This window comes from Stegostoma tigrinum, chromosome 30 (genome assembly GCF_030684315.1).
Source record: "Stegostoma tigrinum isolate sSteTig4 chromosome 30, sSteTig4.hap1, whole genome shotgun sequence".
In the NCBI taxonomy this organism is placed as follows: domain Eukaryota; kingdom Metazoa; phylum Chordata; class Chondrichthyes; order Orectolobiformes; family Stegostomatidae; genus Stegostoma; species Stegostoma tigrinum.
In genome coordinates, this window is record NC_081383.1 from 39,124,954 (window position 1) to 39,141,955 (window position 17,002).

The following is a 17,002-nucleotide window of genomic DNA, read 5'->3' on the forward strand; positions in this document are numbered from 1 at the left end:
GAGCCTTTGGCATTGATCTTTAACTCGTCATTGTCTACAGGAATAGTGCCAGACGACTGGAGGATAGCAAATGTGGTTCCCCTGTTGAAGAAGGGGAGTAGAGACAACCCTGGTAATTATAGACCAGTGAGCCTTACCTCAGTTGTTGGTAAAGTGTTGGAAAAGGTTATAAGGGATAGGATTTATAATCATCTAGAAATGAATAAATTGATTAGGGATAGTCAGCACGGTTTTGTGAAGGGAAGGTCATGCCTCACAAACCTTATTGAGTTCTTTGAGAAGGTGAACAAACAGGTAGATGAGAGTAAACCGGTTGATGTGGTGTATATGGATTTCTGCAAGGCGTTTGATAAGGTTCCCCACAATAGGCTATTGTACAAAATGCAGAGGAATGGAATTGTGGGAGATGTGGCAGTTTGGATCAGAAATTGGCTTGCTGAAAGAAGACAGAGGGTGGTAGTTAATGGGAAATGTTCATCCTGGAGACCAGTTACTAGGCTGAGAGGTGGCAAATGGTGTTTAATGCAGACAAGTGTGAGGTGATGCACTTTGGTAGGAGTAACCAGAAGGCAAAGTACTGGGCTAATGGTAAGATTCTTGGTAGTGTAGATGAGCAGAGAGATCTCGGTGTCCATGTACACAGATCCTTGAAAGTTGCCACCCAGGTTGACAGGGCTGTTAAGAAGGCATACCGTGTTTTAGCTTTTATTAATAGAGGGATCGAGTTCCGGAACCAAGAGGTTATGGTGAAGCTGTACAAAACTCTGGTGCGGCCGTACTTGGAGTATTGTGTACAGTTCTGGTCACCGCATTATAAGAAGGATGTGGAAGCTTTGGAAAGGGTGCAGAGGAGATTTACTAGGATGTTGCCTGGTATGGAGGGAAGGTCTTATGAGGAAAGGCTGAGGGACTTGAGGCTGTTTTCATTAGAGAGAAGAAGGTTGAGCGGTGACTTAATTGAAACATATAAAATAATCAGAGGGTTAGATAGGGTGGGAGAGCCTTTTTCCTAGGATGGAGACGGCGAGCACGAGGGGGCATAGCTCTAAATTGAGGGGTGAAAGATATCAGACAGATGTCAGAGGTAGTTTCTTTACTCAGAGAGTAGTAAGGGAATGGAACGCTTTGCCTGCAACGGTAGTAGATTTGCCGACTTTAGGTACATTTAAGTCGTCATTGGATAAGCATATGGACGTACATGGAATAGTGTAGGTTAGATGGGCTTGAGATCGGTATGACAGGTCGGCACAACATCGAGGGCCGAAGGGCCTGTACTGTGCTGTAATGTTCTATGTTCTATGTTCTATAACAAAGTTTCTCTTTCTTTCTCTCAAGGGTCTAGGCCCAAAACGTCAGCTTTTGTGCTCCTGAGATGCTGCTTGGCCTGCTGTGTTCATCCAGCTTCACACTTTATTATCTTGGAATTAGCTCCTTCATTTTGGTGCAGATCAATAAGTGTTATTTGAGGTGTGAGAGCTGCATTTTAAAAAGAAATAGAACTATTTGTTGTGAGCCAATTGGATTTTCAAAAAAAGAGGAGATGAATCACCCTTCCTCAGCTGTTGCAACAGTGTGCAGTTTTGCAGACAACTATAACACTTTCAGAATATTCAAAAGATGATAAGACCATTCTGGTTCAGTCAGAATATCTCAAGGAGATTTTTGTTAACGGAAAGCATCACTCGATGGTCCATGTGACGTGATGCCCTCCAGCAGTTGTAACAGATACGCATAAGAAGTGATCAAACTAGAAGCTTGGCTGGGAAGATGGGATATTAGCCAGGAAATTGCCAAGGTGTAAAAAAGCTGGTCAGAAATGAAGGCATGCAAAATCTTCATGCTCAGCAACTTTGCCTCAAAAGGTACGCACACACCCACGGGCCATGTTCACTACTGACTTCTTCAGGCCAGGGCTTGATTTCCTGTTTGTAATGGATTATGTTTATAAGGTTTTCTTATTACCCATCATGAGGTGACACATTGTGTATGACCAGCGCTAACACATTGGCATTGATTTTCAGTCCATCTAGGGCACTATAGGAGGGTGATCTGACACCATCTCCAACAGTTACCAACTGCCATCCCCAATAAACACTTACAGCCATTCCCAATAACCACTGGCAGCCAATCCCCTATAACCATTGGTAGCCATCCCCATTGACCATCAATAGCCATCCTCAATAATCATGCCTGTCACGGATGCTGTCCGATCTGCTAAGTTTTTTTCAGCAAACTCTGTTATTATTTCTGAAGATCTGGACAACATCTAGACTTGGGCTGAAATGTGACAAGTACACTTATGCCACACAAATGTCAGGTAATGATCTTCTTCAGTAAGAGATGGTCTCGCCAAATGCTTTGACATTCATTGGTGTTACTATCACTGAATCCCCCACTATCAACATTCTAGGGATTATCATTGACCAGAAACTGATCAACACTCACCACATAAACGCAATGGTGACAAGATCAGCTCAGACCCTAGGAATCCTCTGGCAAGTAACTCACCTCCTGACTCCCTAAATGCTGCGCGCCCTCTACAAGGGCACAAACCAGGAGTGCGCTGGAACATTCCTCATTTGCCTGGATGAGTGCATCTCCAACTGCAATACTAAAGAAGCTTGATAACATCTAAAATAAAGCAGCTTGTTTGACTTGCACCAAATTCCTCAAATTTCCACTCCCTCCACACAGTAGTGTGTACAAGATGCATTGCAACAAATGACTGGAACTCCTTCCACAGCACTTTCTAACAAAAATGAGCAGGCGAAGGGTAGCATATGATTGAGAAATCCAATACCCCCTTTAATATGCACACCATCCTGACTTCAAAATGCAACACTATCTCTTCACTGTCTCTACATCAAATATTTCAGAGCCCATTCCTAATAACCCTATGGATCCCCCTGGTCCCCATAGACTGGAACAAATCAAGCAACACACCATCAGCTTCTTCAGGGCAATTCAAGATGGGCAATACGTTCTAGCCTAACCTGTGATGCCCACATTCCATGAAACAAACATAAAAATCAGATTATGAGAAATCTATGCCAAAACATATCTGTCAAAGTTACTGGTTAAAAACAATTTATCAACCTCAAATTTAAAATCACATTTAACACAATATCAACTGCTGTTCCAGGAATGATAGACATCAAAATTCCCACTTTTCTTTGTGTGGCAGTGTTTCCTAACTTCCCTCTGAAAGGTCTAAAGTATGATACGACATATTAGGCTACTTGATAAGATATGAGCCCATGGTGTTGGAGGTAGTATAACAATTTCACTGGACAATTGGCTGACCAAAAGGTGACCAAAAGTTGGGATAAGGGGGTATGTTCAGCATGGCAATGTGTAACAAGTGAAGTGCCACAGACATCAGTGTTGGGCCCAAATTTCTCTGCAATATGTATTAGTGACTTAAATGAGGAAAGTGAATGCACTATCACCACGTTTGCGAATGGCAAAATAAAATGATGAGAAGACAAAAGGCGAGGATGTCACGAAGCGTTTGCAGGTAGATAGAGACAGATTCAGTAAATGAGCGAAAACTGTAATGTGGGAAAACGCGAGGTTATGCATTTTGGCAGGAAGAATAGATGAACTGTATATTATTTAAATGAAGAAAGACTGCAGAAAGCACCAGAACATAAGGATTTGGGGATTCTCATATGTTAATCCACATTCACTTCCTAACAGGGAAGGTAAATAGAATTTAAGTCTTTATTTCAGAGGGAATGGCATATAAAAATAAGGAGGGATTCCTAAAACTGTGCAAGGCACGAGTTAGATCACTCCTGGAATACTGTGAACAGTATAGAACAAGAAAGATATCCTGGCATTGGAGGCAGTTCAGGGAATGTTCACTGGGTTGATCCTGGGTATGGACGGACTGTCTTATCAGGAGAGGTTAAATAGGTCAGGCTATCAGACTGCTCACAGGTTGGAACAATTCATCACCCAGCGGGTATCTGCCAAAAGATTAGCGCACACTTCTGCCTGCATCAACCTTCAAAGTCCACTGTGCACCTGGATAACTGTTAGCAATCCGGCATTGCTCCCTTTCCCACCAGCACTGTAATGATGCACCAGCTCACGGCATGTATCCAGTAATGCCGACACTCCCTTATACTGTATTAGCAACACCGCTATCAGTATCGATGCTGTTTAACCAGCAGACAACTCAGTTTACTTGCCTGGAGTTACGTCCCATCTGAACTGCCTCTAAATCCCTGATAATAAAATGTGAGGCTGGATGAACAGAGCAGGCCAAGCAACATCTCAGGAGCACAAAAGCTGACGTTTCAGGCCTAGACCCTTCATCAGAGAGGGGGATGGGGTGAGGGTTCTGGAATAAATAGGGAGAGAGAGGGAGGCAGACCGAAGATGGAGAGAAAAGAAGATAAGTGGAGAGGAGTTTATAGGTGGGGAGGTAGGGAGGGGATAGGTCAGTCCAGGGAAGACGGACAGGTCAAGGAGGTGGGATGAGGTTAGTATGTAGGTAACCTTACCCCACCTCCTTGACCTGTCCGTCTTCGCTGGACTGACCTATCCCCTCCCTACCTCCCCACCTATACTCTCCTCTCCACCTATCTTCTTTGCTCTCCATCTTCGGTCTGCCTCCCCCTCTCTCCCTATTTATTCCAGAACCCTCACCCCATCCCCGTCTCTGATGAAGGGTCTAGGCCCGAAACATCAGCTTTTGTGCTCCTGAGATGCTGCTTGGCCTGCTGTGTTCATCCAGCCTCACATTTTATTATCTTGGATTCTCCAGCATCTGCAGTTCCCATTATCTCTGCCTATAAATCCCTGCTACTATGTCACCAGTGCTCACTGTAGATTCACAGCTCCTCATCATCTGATAGGACAACATCAGATACAGCAAGCAATCAGGTAAGTACAAACATGAGCTTTGTTTCCACACAGCTGAAGGCTGTCACCAACCGAGCACAAACAAAACCATTGGAGGCTGTAATGCACCCTCACAATGCAAATGAAATGCTGCTATGATAACAAATGGCTATTTTACATTCCAGGCTGGTCTGCTGCACTCAGTCTCATCTACCGGAACAGGGTGCCAATCAGGTCCTGTCTGATTTGTAATGCCTGTTACAGTTGAGCTCTGTCATTGAAAACAATATTTTCCCCCACCTCAATGTCACCATCTTTCTCCTCAGAAATCTGCCCCATTCCCCCATCTCCTCAGTATCTAGGACGGGGTCTTATTACCTGCTACAATTACACAAAACACAGCTCACCAGGATTATACAGCACACTGTGTGTGGACGAGACTGAAGCACACCCCACCCAACATCCCCCAACCCTAGCACCCCAGGTGTATTCTCATTTACTGCAAACATTGCTCCAGATAGTGAGAGAAAACATGAACCACATCTCCATCATTTACTTCGCCTCATCGTAACATTTACAAGGCGTGTGAAGAAGTGATAGTGTGTTTGATTGACAGTCCACCGATCCCATTTACTGACGTTGCTGCTGGCTCCATAGGAATTACTGATGCCCACTGCCTGGCTGTCATGGGCAGATCCCCAGCCTTGTGTTGACTGTAGACAAGCCTGTGGGCTGTGTGCGCGTGAGCCATCTCTGGGACTCACAGTACCAGGGCACTCTGTGAGACAGTGGTTACCCCATGACTGGTGTGAGGTGATGCACTTTGGTAGGAGTAACCAGAAGGCAAAGTACTGGGCTAATGGTAAGGTTCTTAGTAGTGGAGCTGAGCAGAGAGATCTCGGTGTCCATGTACACAGATCCTTGAAAGTTGCCACCCAAGTTGACAGGGCTGTTAAGAAGGCATACCGTGTTTTAGCTTTTATTAATAGAGGGATCGAGTTCTGGAACCAAGAGGTTATGGTGAAGCTGTACAAAACTCTGGTGTGGCCGTACTTGGAGTATTGTGTACAGTTCTGGTCACCGCATTATAAGAAGGATGTGGAAGCTTTGGAAAGGGTGCGAGGAGATTTACTAGGATGTTGCCTGATATGGAGGGAAGGTCTTACGAGGAAAGGCTGAGGGACTTGAGGCTGTTTTCATTAGAGAGAAGAAGGTTGAGAGGTGACTTAATTGAAACATATACAATAATCAGAGGGTTAGATAGGGTGGGAGAGCCTTTTTCCTAGGATGGTGACGGCGAGCACGAGGGGGCATAGCTTTAAATTGAGGGGTGAAAGATATAGGACAGATGTCAGAGGTAGTTTCTTTACTCAGAGAGTAGTAAGGGAATGGAACGCTTTGCCTGCAACGGTAGTAGATTCGCCGACTTTAGGTACATTTAAGTCGTCATTGGATAAGCATATGGACGTACATGGTATGGTGTAGGTTAGATGGGCTTGAGATCGGTATGACAGGTCGGCACAACATCGAGGGCCGAAGGGCCTGTACTGTGCTGTAATGTTCTATGTTCTATAATCACGTTTCAGAGAAATATGAAAATAATAAGGTAGTAAAAAGAGTGATTTTAACCACCTAATGATTAACTGGGATAGTTTTAGTGTGCAGTGTTGGGACGACACAAAACTTTTAAATTACACACAGGAGGATCTATTGGCCAGAACATAGAAAGCCCAACAAGGTAGTTCCAGGCTTTATGTTTGCACATGAGCTCAGGCACAGGTTGGGATAACATTTGAAGAGGATACTAGAGAGTATGCTCATAACGTAATTAGATTTAGGATGGTTATTGAAAAGGAGAAGGATCGGCCAGTAATCGCCATTCAAATATGGGAAAAGGCTAATTTAACTGCGACAAGCTGTGATTTAGCCCAAAGTTGCAGCCAAAACTGTGTCAGAGCAGCAGGAGGCATTCTAAGAGGAAATAAAAGTTCAGAACAAACATGTTCTGAATGACATCGGGTTGGACCAGTTTCCTAGAGAACCCTGAATGTCAATGTATATAATAAAAAGGAAGGAAAAAGAAAAGGAAGTTAGGAAAGCTAAGTGACTGCATGAGACAGCATTGGTGAGTTGAAGAATGAAAAAAAAGCTCTTCTTTCAACGCGTAAAGAACTAGTGATAAGCTAAGGAAACAGTAGTGTCCATCAGGAATCATTGAGGTCATCTGCTTGTGGATGCAGAAGATATCTGAAATAAATCTAGTCCCATTTGCCAGCATTTGGCTCATATTCGTCTTGACCCTTCCTGTTTCTCTACCCATCCAGATACCTTTTAAAATGTTATAATAGTATCAGTCTCCACCACTTCCTCTGACAGCCTATTCCAGACAGACACTACCCTCTGTGTGAAAATGTTGCCCCTTAAGGCCCTTTTAAATCTTTCCTTCCTCACCTTCAACCTGTGCTCTCCAGTTTCAGACTCATCCACATCAGATCTGCTGCTCCTAACATTCCTGCTCATTTGGCGATTGCCAGGCTAATGACCCAAAGACAAGGAAGGAGTGATGATATATGCACAAGCAAAAATAGGATCATCGAATCCTGACAGTGTGGACGCAGGCCATTTGTCCCATCGAGAGTTGGAGACAGTCGGAGCGGAGTTTCCACGCTGCACAATTCTGACTCGATGACTCTGTGAGGGCACAGTCGTAAATGAATACTTTGTGATGATCATTACAATGGAATGGGATGACACCGATATGGGCACCAGGAATGTGCATTGTAAAATATTAGAAGAAATTACTATCGAGGGGCAGGAGCGGGGTCCATGCATGGCAAACAGTCTGAAAAAGGGGGTAAATTGACAGGTCCAGGTAAGATGCATCGCAGGCTATTGCAGGCGGCAAGGAAGGAGATACCAGACAGACCAACTACAATTTCTAAATTGTTCCTGGCCACGAGTGAGTGCCAGAGGGCTTTGAATGCAGCCCGAATATTAGAAAAGGAATGACTATGCACAGCAGAAAATTACAGCCCAGTCAGCCGAGGCATTTGTGGGAAAACTAAGACGCCCTCGGAGGATCCCGAGGGCTGGACATATCGGGGAAAGTACCACCCAAACCCATGCCAGCCGGAATTTTACTGGCTTCAGCTTCTGGAAATTGCTGGTGAGGCGAGGCGAGGCGAGCCGAGGAAAAACAGAACATTCACAGACACAGACAGAACCGATACGTTCTCCCAGTAATTGAAAAGGACTTACTGCTAAAACGTGCGAATGAATAGATCAATCCGGAGATGATTTATTGTTTCAGCTGAGAATCTAGGATTCAGGTCCTTTTGCGAGCAATATGAAATTGCACTGCACGTGAACAGAAATGACCGAATGCCAGCAAATGAAACCGAAAGGCAAGCACTTGCTCCCAGTCAGAAGCGTGAATGAGCCAAACCGCCAAATGGATGCGGTACTGTGCTCGCACGCCAGAAAGTGCGGGTTCAAGACCGGTCTGGGGTGCGTTGAGCTCTGCCATGTGCCGCAGCTTTTTATTTCAAAAGGGTGGCACTGTGGCTCAGTTGGCTGCCGCGCAATCTCGTTGCACTGTGAAATCCGGCTAAGATTGTACAGTGAGGCGACAGGGAGTGTGGATTTGAGCATTATTCCTGCGCTGGCTCCTGGTTCCTCGCACAGCTCTGAGGCGTCAGGCGTCCAGGTCAGATGGCTTGGCCATTCTAAATTGCCACCAGTGGCGACACATGGACGCGGAGTCTCTCTGAATCAGCCATGGGCACGTCGCGTTTCATTGATAGGCTACTGCGGTGGGTGGGATGCTCTTTGGAGGCTCGATGTAGCTCAATGTCCTGCCCACACACTTTCGGGATTATTTCCATCTCATGAATACAAACCATAAATTGGTGGCAGGCGAGGCGAAGCGAAACAAAATCTTCACAGATCCCGACAAACAAAGCATTTCTCTGGCAATTTCTGTTCTTGCTGTTTGGTCCTGACCCTTGTGGCCAGTCACCCTTTGTGAGATGGGCACCTTTTGGTTAGATGTCGACGTTTTTCTGCAGACTTGCTGCTATCATGTCTGTTCTAATTGAATTGTTTGCAGCCCGCCGACATAGCAGCTGTCTCATGCGCATGATTTTTGTTTTCGGGGTGTTGGCATGTCAGGGAAGGGATGCGTTAGTGGTTTTAGAGGTGTGTGTTGAGGAGGCTTGTGGCAGGAGAGAGATGAGGCTGCGGCTTGGGTTCGGCTCAGGGTGTTGGGGATGACGGTCTTTATGGCTGAATAGTATAGACCATAAGACCAGAAGACATAGGAGTGGAAGTAAAGCCATTCGACCCATCGAGTCCACTCCACCAATTAATCATGGCTGATGGGCATTTCAACTCCACTTCCCTGCACTGTCCGCGCAGCCCTTGATTCCTTGTGAGATCAAGAATTTATCGATCTCTGCCCTGAAGACATTTAACGTCCCGGTCTCCACTGCACTCCATGGCGATGAATCCCACAGGCCCACCACTCTCTGGCTGAAGAAATGTCTCCTCATTTCCGTTTTAAATTTAGCCCCTCTAATTCTAAGGCTGTGCCCACGGGTCCGAATCTCCCCACCTAACGGAAACAACTTCCCAGCATCCACACTTTCTAAGCCATGCATTATCTTGTAAGTTTCTATCAGATCTCCCCTCAACCTTCTAAACTCGATTGGCTACAATCCCAGGATCCCCAGCCATTCATCATACATTAAACCTACCATTCCTGGGATCATCTATATGAATCTCCGCTGGACACTTGCCAGCGCCAAAATGTCCTTCCTGAGGCGTGGGGCCCAAAATTGGACCCAGTTTTCAAAAAAGGGCCCAACTAGTGCTTTATCAAGTCTCAAAAGCACATCGCTGCTTTTATATTCCAACCCTCTTGAGATAAATGACAACATTACGTTTGCTTTCTTAATCACGGACTCTACCTGCAAGTTAACCTTTAGAGAATTTAGAGAATCCTGGACTAACACTCCCTGATCCCTATGTAGTTCGGCTTTATCAATTTTCTCACCATTTAAAAAATAGTCCATGCTATAAAGAGAACAGCTGCGGCCCCAACACTGAACCCTGGGGGAAACCACTTGTCACCGGTTGCCATTCCGTAAAAAAGCCTTTTATCCCAACTCTCTGCCTTCTGTCAGACAGCCAATCCTCAATCCAAGCCAGTAGCTCACCTTGAACACCACAGGCCCTCACCATACTCAGCAGCCTCTTGTGAGGCACCTTATCAAAGGCCATTTGAAAGTCTAGATAGATAACATCCACTGTGTTTCCCTGGTCTAACCTACTTGTTACCTCTTCAAAGAGTTCTAACAGGTTTGTCAGGCACGACCTCCCCTTACTAAATCCATGCTGACTTGTTCCAATCTGACCCTGCACTTCCAAGAATTTAGAAATCTCATCTTTAACGATGGATTCTAGAATTTTACCAACAACCGAGGTTGGGCAAATCGACCTATAATTTTCATCTTTTGTCTTGATCCTTTCTTAAACAAGGAGGTTACAACAGCAATTTTCCAATCATCTGGGACTTTCCCAGACTCCAGTGACATTTGAAAGATCACAACCAAAGCCTCCACTATTTCCTCAGACACCTCTCTCAGAACTCTAGGATGTAGCCCATCGGGGCCAGCAGATTTATCAATTTTTAGACCTTTTAGCTTTTCTAGCACTTTCTCTTTTGTAATGCCCACTATACTCAACTCTGCCCCCTGGCTCTCCCTAATTGTTGGGATACTACTCATGACTTCCACTGTGAAGACTGATGCAAAGTACTTATTAAGTTCTTCAGCGATTTCCTTATCTCCCATCACTAGCCTTCCAGCATCAGTTTGGAGCAGCCCAATGTCTACTTTTGCCTCTCATTTGTTTCTTATGCAGTGAAAGAAGCTTTTACTATCATTTCCAATATTACTGGCTAGCCTACCTTCATATTCGATCCTCTCCTTCCTTATTGCTCTCTTTGTTATCCTCTGTTTGTTTTTGTAGCCCTCCCAATTGTCTGATTTCCCAGTGACCTTGCCCGCTTTATAGGCTGTCTCTTTTTCTTTGATACATTTCCTGACTTCCTTTGTCAGCCATGGCTGTCTAAACCCCCTCCCCCGAATCCCGGACGGATAATGGTTCTTTTCTTTGGGATGAACCTCTGTACTGTGTCCTCAATTACACCCAGAAACTCCTGCCATTGTTGCTCTACTGTCTTACCTGCGAGGCTCTGCTTCCAGTTGATTTTCGTCAGTTCCTCTCTCATGCCCCAGTAATTACCTTCATTAAACTGTAACACCATGACATCCGATTTTGTCTTCTCTCTTTCAAACTGTAGGCTGAACTTTACCATATTATGATTGCTGCCTCCTCAGTGTTCCCTTACTTTAAGATCTTTAATGAAGTCTGGCTTGTGACATAGCACTAAGTCCAGAATAGACTGCTCTCTTGTGGGCTCCATCATAAGCTGTTCGAAACAGCCATCCTGTAAGCATTCCATGAATTCCCTTTCTTTGGATCCACTGGCAACGTTATTCACCCAGTCCACCTGCATATTGAAGTCCCCCATGATCACCGTGAGCTTGCCTTTCTGGCATGCCCAGTCTATTTCCCGGGGCATATTGCGCCCCTGGTCCTGGTCACTGTTCGGAGGTCTGTACATAACTCCCATTATGGTTTTTTTTTTACCTTTGTGGTTCCTCAATTCCACCCACACAGACTCCACATCATCTGACCCTATGTCATTCAGTGCCATAGATTTGATTTCATTCTTAACTAACAAGGCATCCCGCCACCCCTGCCCACCTCCCTGTCTTTTCCATTAGTTCTAAATCCTTGGATGTTCAACTGTCAGTCCTGAACCCCCTGCAACCACAGGTCTGTGATACCTACCACATCATAATCATTCAAGATGATTTCTGCTGTTAATTCATCAACGTTGTTACAGTATGGAGTGTATTAGAATGGCTGCGCGAAAGTAAAGACGCTGGACCAAGCCGATTCTGTCGAATCTTGAGCAAAATGTATCCAGCAAGCAGGCTGACCAGAAGTCGAAGCTGTGAGCCTGGGTAGCTCAGTCGGTAGAGCATCAGACTTTTAATCTGAGGGTCCAGGGTTCAAGTCCCTGCTCAGGCGTGTAGTTCAGCATGCAGTTTTTCATTGCCAACCTTGCCAACAGAAATGGCCGAGTGCCAGCAGATGAAGCAGAAGGACGAGCATCTGCTTCCGATCTGACACAAGTACAGGCCAGAAGGAAGTCGAGCTCCAAACGAAGTCTCTGATGCCACTCTTGCTGTGCCTCTCCAACGATGTGCGCTTTTCGTTTGCCGTGATCGCTTCAAAGTGTTCAAAGATTTCTTAACTTGCTGCTTCAATGCATGTCGATGCTCGAGTCGATATTGTGCTTGTTCATTTTTTCAACTCAGACACAATAAACGACACGTTCATGCACATCTGTCTTGTGCTGGAGATGGCGATGAGGCAGTTTGGGCGGGGGTGGTGATGGCTGAGACTTGTGCTGGGGACGTTTGTGTGGAGCAGAGAGTGAACGGTGGGAGTAGCGACGGTTTGTGCTGAGGTAAGATGATGTGGGTCCGAAATGTGTGCAGGGCGAGTGCCGGGAGTGAAGTTGTGTGTGTTGTGGGTTGGAGCTATCCACGGTGCGGGATGCAGTAGCATCGGAGTGATGTGGAGGGCCTTGAAATGGAGCTGGGTGCCAATGTAATGAGGTCTGTGCGCAATTTGAAGAATGTCTTTAACGAACAATGGAATTTCGAAGAGGAGCTCAGAAGTCCAGACGTATCAAAGAACTGTGTGAAACGGGCACATGGGCAAAGCTGCACGCAGCGGGCTTCCCTGACTGATCTGGAACAGAGCAATCGGTCACATTTTTCTTATCCTTCCTCACTACGTTATGTACGCCGTGTGTTGCTCTCACGGTTCCTGATGAGTTTTCATGGGTTTTGGGGCAAAGGCTGCAGAATGCCTTCGAATGTAGCTCGGCACGGGGTTGCAACATATTGAGGCAGGGACAGTGTTGGCACTGGATAAAAATGTGCGTTGAAAATTAAAATGCCGACCGCATCTTGAAAAATCGACTTCAGAAGGTCGGGTTTTGCACAACTGCAGCATCTTTAACAAACACATTGAAGGGCGCTTCCCCACTGTCCCCAGGGGCCTAATGGATAAGGCACTGCCATCCAACGGCAGGGATTTGGGTTCAAGCCCTGTCTGGGGTGCGTTGAGCTCTGCCATGTGCCGCAGCTTTTTATTTCAAAAGGGTGGCACTGTGGCTCAGTTGGCTGCCGCGCAATCTCGTTGCACTGTGAAATCCGGCTAAGATTGTACAGTGAGGCGACAGGGAGTGTGGATTTGAGCATTATTCCTGCGCTGGCTCCTGGTTCCTCGCACAGCTCTAAGGCGTCAGGCGTCCAGGTCAGATGGCTTGACCATTCTAAATTGCCACCAGTGGCGACACATGGACGCGGAGTCTCTCTGAATCAGCCATGGGCACGTCGCGTTTCATTGATAGGCTACTGCGGTGGGTGGGATGCTCTTTGGAGGCTCGATGTAGCTCAATGTCCTGCCCACACACTTTCGGGATTATTTCCATCTCATGAATACAAACCATAAATTGGTGGCAGGCGAGGCGAAGCGAAACAAAATCTTCACAGATCCCGACAAACAAAGCATTTCTCTGGCAATTTCTGTTCTTGCTGTTTGGTCCTGACCCTTGTGGCCAGTCACCCTTTGTGAGATAGGCACCTTTTGGTTAGATGTCGACGTTTTTCTGCAGACTTGCTGCTATCATGTCTGTTCTAATTGAATTGTTTGCAGCCCGCCGACATAGCAGCTGTCTCATGCGCATGAATTTTGTTTTCGGGGTGTTGGCATGTCAGGGAAGGGATGCGTTAGTGGTTTTAGAGGTGTGTGTTGAGGAGGCTTGTGGCAGGAGAGAGATGAGGCTGCGGCTTGGGTTCGGCTCAGGGTGTTGGGGATGACGGTCTTTATGGCTGAATAGTATAGACCATAAGACCAGAAGACATAGGAGTGGAAGTAAAGCCATTCGACCCATCGAGTCCACTCCACCAATTAATCATGGCTGATGGGCATTTCAACTCCACTTCCCTGCACTGTCCGCGCAGCCCTTGATTCCTTGTGAGATCAAGAATTTATCGATCTCTGCCCTGAAGACATTTAACGTCCCGGTCTCCACTGCACTCCATGGCGATGAATCCCACAGGCCCACCACTCTCTGGCTGAAGAAATGTCTCCTCATTTCCGTTTTAAATTTAGCCCCTCTAATTCTAAGGCTGTGCCCACGGGTCCGAATCTCCCCACCTAACGGAAACAACTTCCCAGCATCCACACTTTCTAAGCCATGCATTATCTTGTAAGTTTCTATCAGATCTCCCCTCAACCTTCTAAACTCGATTGGCTACAATCCCAGGATCCCCAGCCATTCATCATACATTAAACCTACCATTCCTGGGATCATCTATATGAATCTCCGCTGGACACTTGCCAGCGCCAAAATGTCCTTCCTGAGGCGTGGGGCCCAAAATTGGACCCAGTTTTCAAAAAAGGGCCCAACTAGTGCTTTATCAAGTCTCAAAAGCACATCGCTGCTTTTATATTCCAACCCTCTTGAGATAAATGACAACATTACGTTTGCTTTCTTAATCACGGACTCTACCTGCAAGTTAACCTTTAGAGAATTTAGAGAATCCTGGACTAACACTCCCTGATCCCTATGTAGTTCGGCTTTATCAATTTTCTCACCATTTAAAAAATAGTCCATGCTATAAAGAGAACAGCTGCGGCCCCAACACTGAACCCTGGGGGAAACCACTTGTCACCGGTTGCCATTCCGTAAAAAAGCCTTTTATCCCAACTCTCTGCCTTCTGTCAGACAGCCAATCCTCAATCCAAGCCAGTAGCTCACCTTGAACACCACAGGCCCTCACCATACTCAGCAGCCTCTTGTGAGGCACCTTATCAAAGGCCATTTGAAAGTCTAGATAGATAACATCCACTGTGTTTCCCTGGTCTAACCTACTTGTTACCTCTTCAAAGAGTTCTAACAGGTTTGTCAGGCACGACCTCCCCTTACTAAATCCATGCTGACTTGTTCCAATCTGACCCTGCACTTCCAAGAATTTAGAAATCTCATCTTTAACGATGGATTCTAGAATTTTACCAACAACCGAGGTTGGGCAAATCGACCTATAATTTTCATCTTTTGTCTTGATCCTTTCTTAAACAAGGAGGTTACAACAGCAATTTTCCAATCATCTGGGACTTTCCCAGACTCCAGTGACATTTGAAAGATCACAACCAAAGCCTCCACTATTTCCTCAGACACCTCTCTCAGAACTCTAGGATGTAGCCCATCGGGGCCAGCAGATTTATCAATTTTTAGACCTTTTAGCTTTTCTAGCACTTTCTCTTTTGTAATGCCCACTATACTCAACTCTGCCCCCTGGCTCTCCCTAATTGTTGGGATACTACTCATGACTTCCACTGTGAAGACTGATGCAAAGTACTTATTAAGTTCTTCAGCGATTTCCTTATCTCCCATCACTAGCCTTCCAGCATCAGTTTGGAGCAGCCCAATGTCTACTTTTGCCTCTCATTTGTTTCTTATGCAGTGAAAGAAGCTTTTACTATCATTTCCAATATTACTGGCTAGCCTACCTTCATATTCGATCCTCTCCTTCCTTATTGCTCTCTTTGTTATCCTCTGTTTGTTTTTGTAGCCCTCCCAATTGTCTGATTTCCCAGTGACCTTGCCCGCTTTATAGGCTGTCTCTTTTTCTTTGATACATTTCCTGACTTCCTTTGTCAGCCATGGCTGTCTAAACCCCCTCCCCCGAATCCCGGACGGATAATGGTTCTTTCCTTTGGGATGAACCTCTGTACTGTGTCCTCAATTACACCCAGAAACTCCTGCCATTGTTGCTCTACTGTCTTACCTGCGAGGCTCTGCTTCCAGTTGATTTTCGTCAGTTCCTCTCTCATGCCCCAGTAATTACCTTCATTAAACTGTAACACCATGACATCCGATTTTGTCTTCTCTCTTTCAAACTGTAGGCTGAACTTTACCATATTATGATTGCTGCCTCCTCAGTGTTCCCTTACTTTAAGATCTTTAATGAAGTCTGGCTTGTGACATAGCACTAAGTCCAGAATAGACTGCTCCCTTGTGGGCTCCATCATAAGCTGTTCGAAACAGCCATCCTGTAAGCATTCCATGAATTCCCTTTCTTTGGATCCACCGGCAACGTTATTCACCCAGTCCACCTGCATATTGAAGTCCCCCATGATCACCGTGAGCTTGCCTTTCTGACATGCCCAGTCTATTTCCCGGTGCATATTGCGCCCCTGGTCCTGGCCACTGTTCGGAGGTCTGTACATAATTCCCATTATGGTTTTTTTTTGCCTTTGTGGTTCCTCAATTCCACCCACACAGACTCCACATCATCTGACCCTATGTCATTCAGTGCCATAGATTTGATTTCATTCTTAACTAACAAGGCATCCCGCCACCCCTGCCCACCTCCCTGTCTTTTCCATTAGTTCTAAATCCTTGGATGTTCAACTGTCAGTCCTGAACCCCCTGCAACCACAGGTCTGTGATACCTACCACATCATAATCATTCAAGATGATTTCTGCTGTTAATTCATCAACGTTGTTACAGTATGGAGTGTATTAGAATGGCTGCGCGAAAGTAAAGACGCTGGACCAAGCCGATTCTGTCGAATCTTGAGCAAAATGTATCCAGCAAGCAGGCTGACCAGAAGTCGAAGCTGTGAGCCTGGGTAGCTCAGTCGGTAGAGCATCAGACTTTTAATCTGAGGGTCCAGGGTTCAAGTCCCTGCTCAGGCGTGTAGTTCAGCATGCAGTTTTTCATTGCCAACCTTGCCAACAGAAATGGCCGAGTGCCAGCAGATGAAGCGGAAGGACGAGCATCTGCTTCCGATCTGACACAAGTACAGGCCAGAAGGAAGTCGAGCTCCAAACGAAGTCTCTGATGCCACTCTTGCTGTGCCTCTCCAACGATGTGCGCTTTTCGTTTGCCGTGATCGCTTCAAAGTGTTCAAAGATTTCTTAACTTGCTGCTTC

The 17,002-nt window shown here is 45.9% G+C and overlaps 2 non-coding genes across 2 annotated transcripts; both read left to right on the forward strand.

Annotated features, from left to right (window-relative positions):
- Positions 1-11,939: 11,939 nt before the first annotated feature.
- trnak-uuu (transfer RNA lysine (anticodon UUU)) lies at positions 11,940-12,012 on the forward strand. Its single transcript has one exon. It is a non-coding gene; the product is annotated as a tRNA-Lys (tRNA).
- Positions 12,013-16,692: 4,680 nt separating this feature from the next.
- Positions 16,693-16,765, forward strand: trnak-uuu (transfer RNA lysine (anticodon UUU)). Its single transcript has one exon. It is a non-coding gene; the product is annotated as a tRNA-Lys (tRNA).
- The last annotated feature ends 237 nt before the right edge of the window (positions 16,766-17,002 follow it).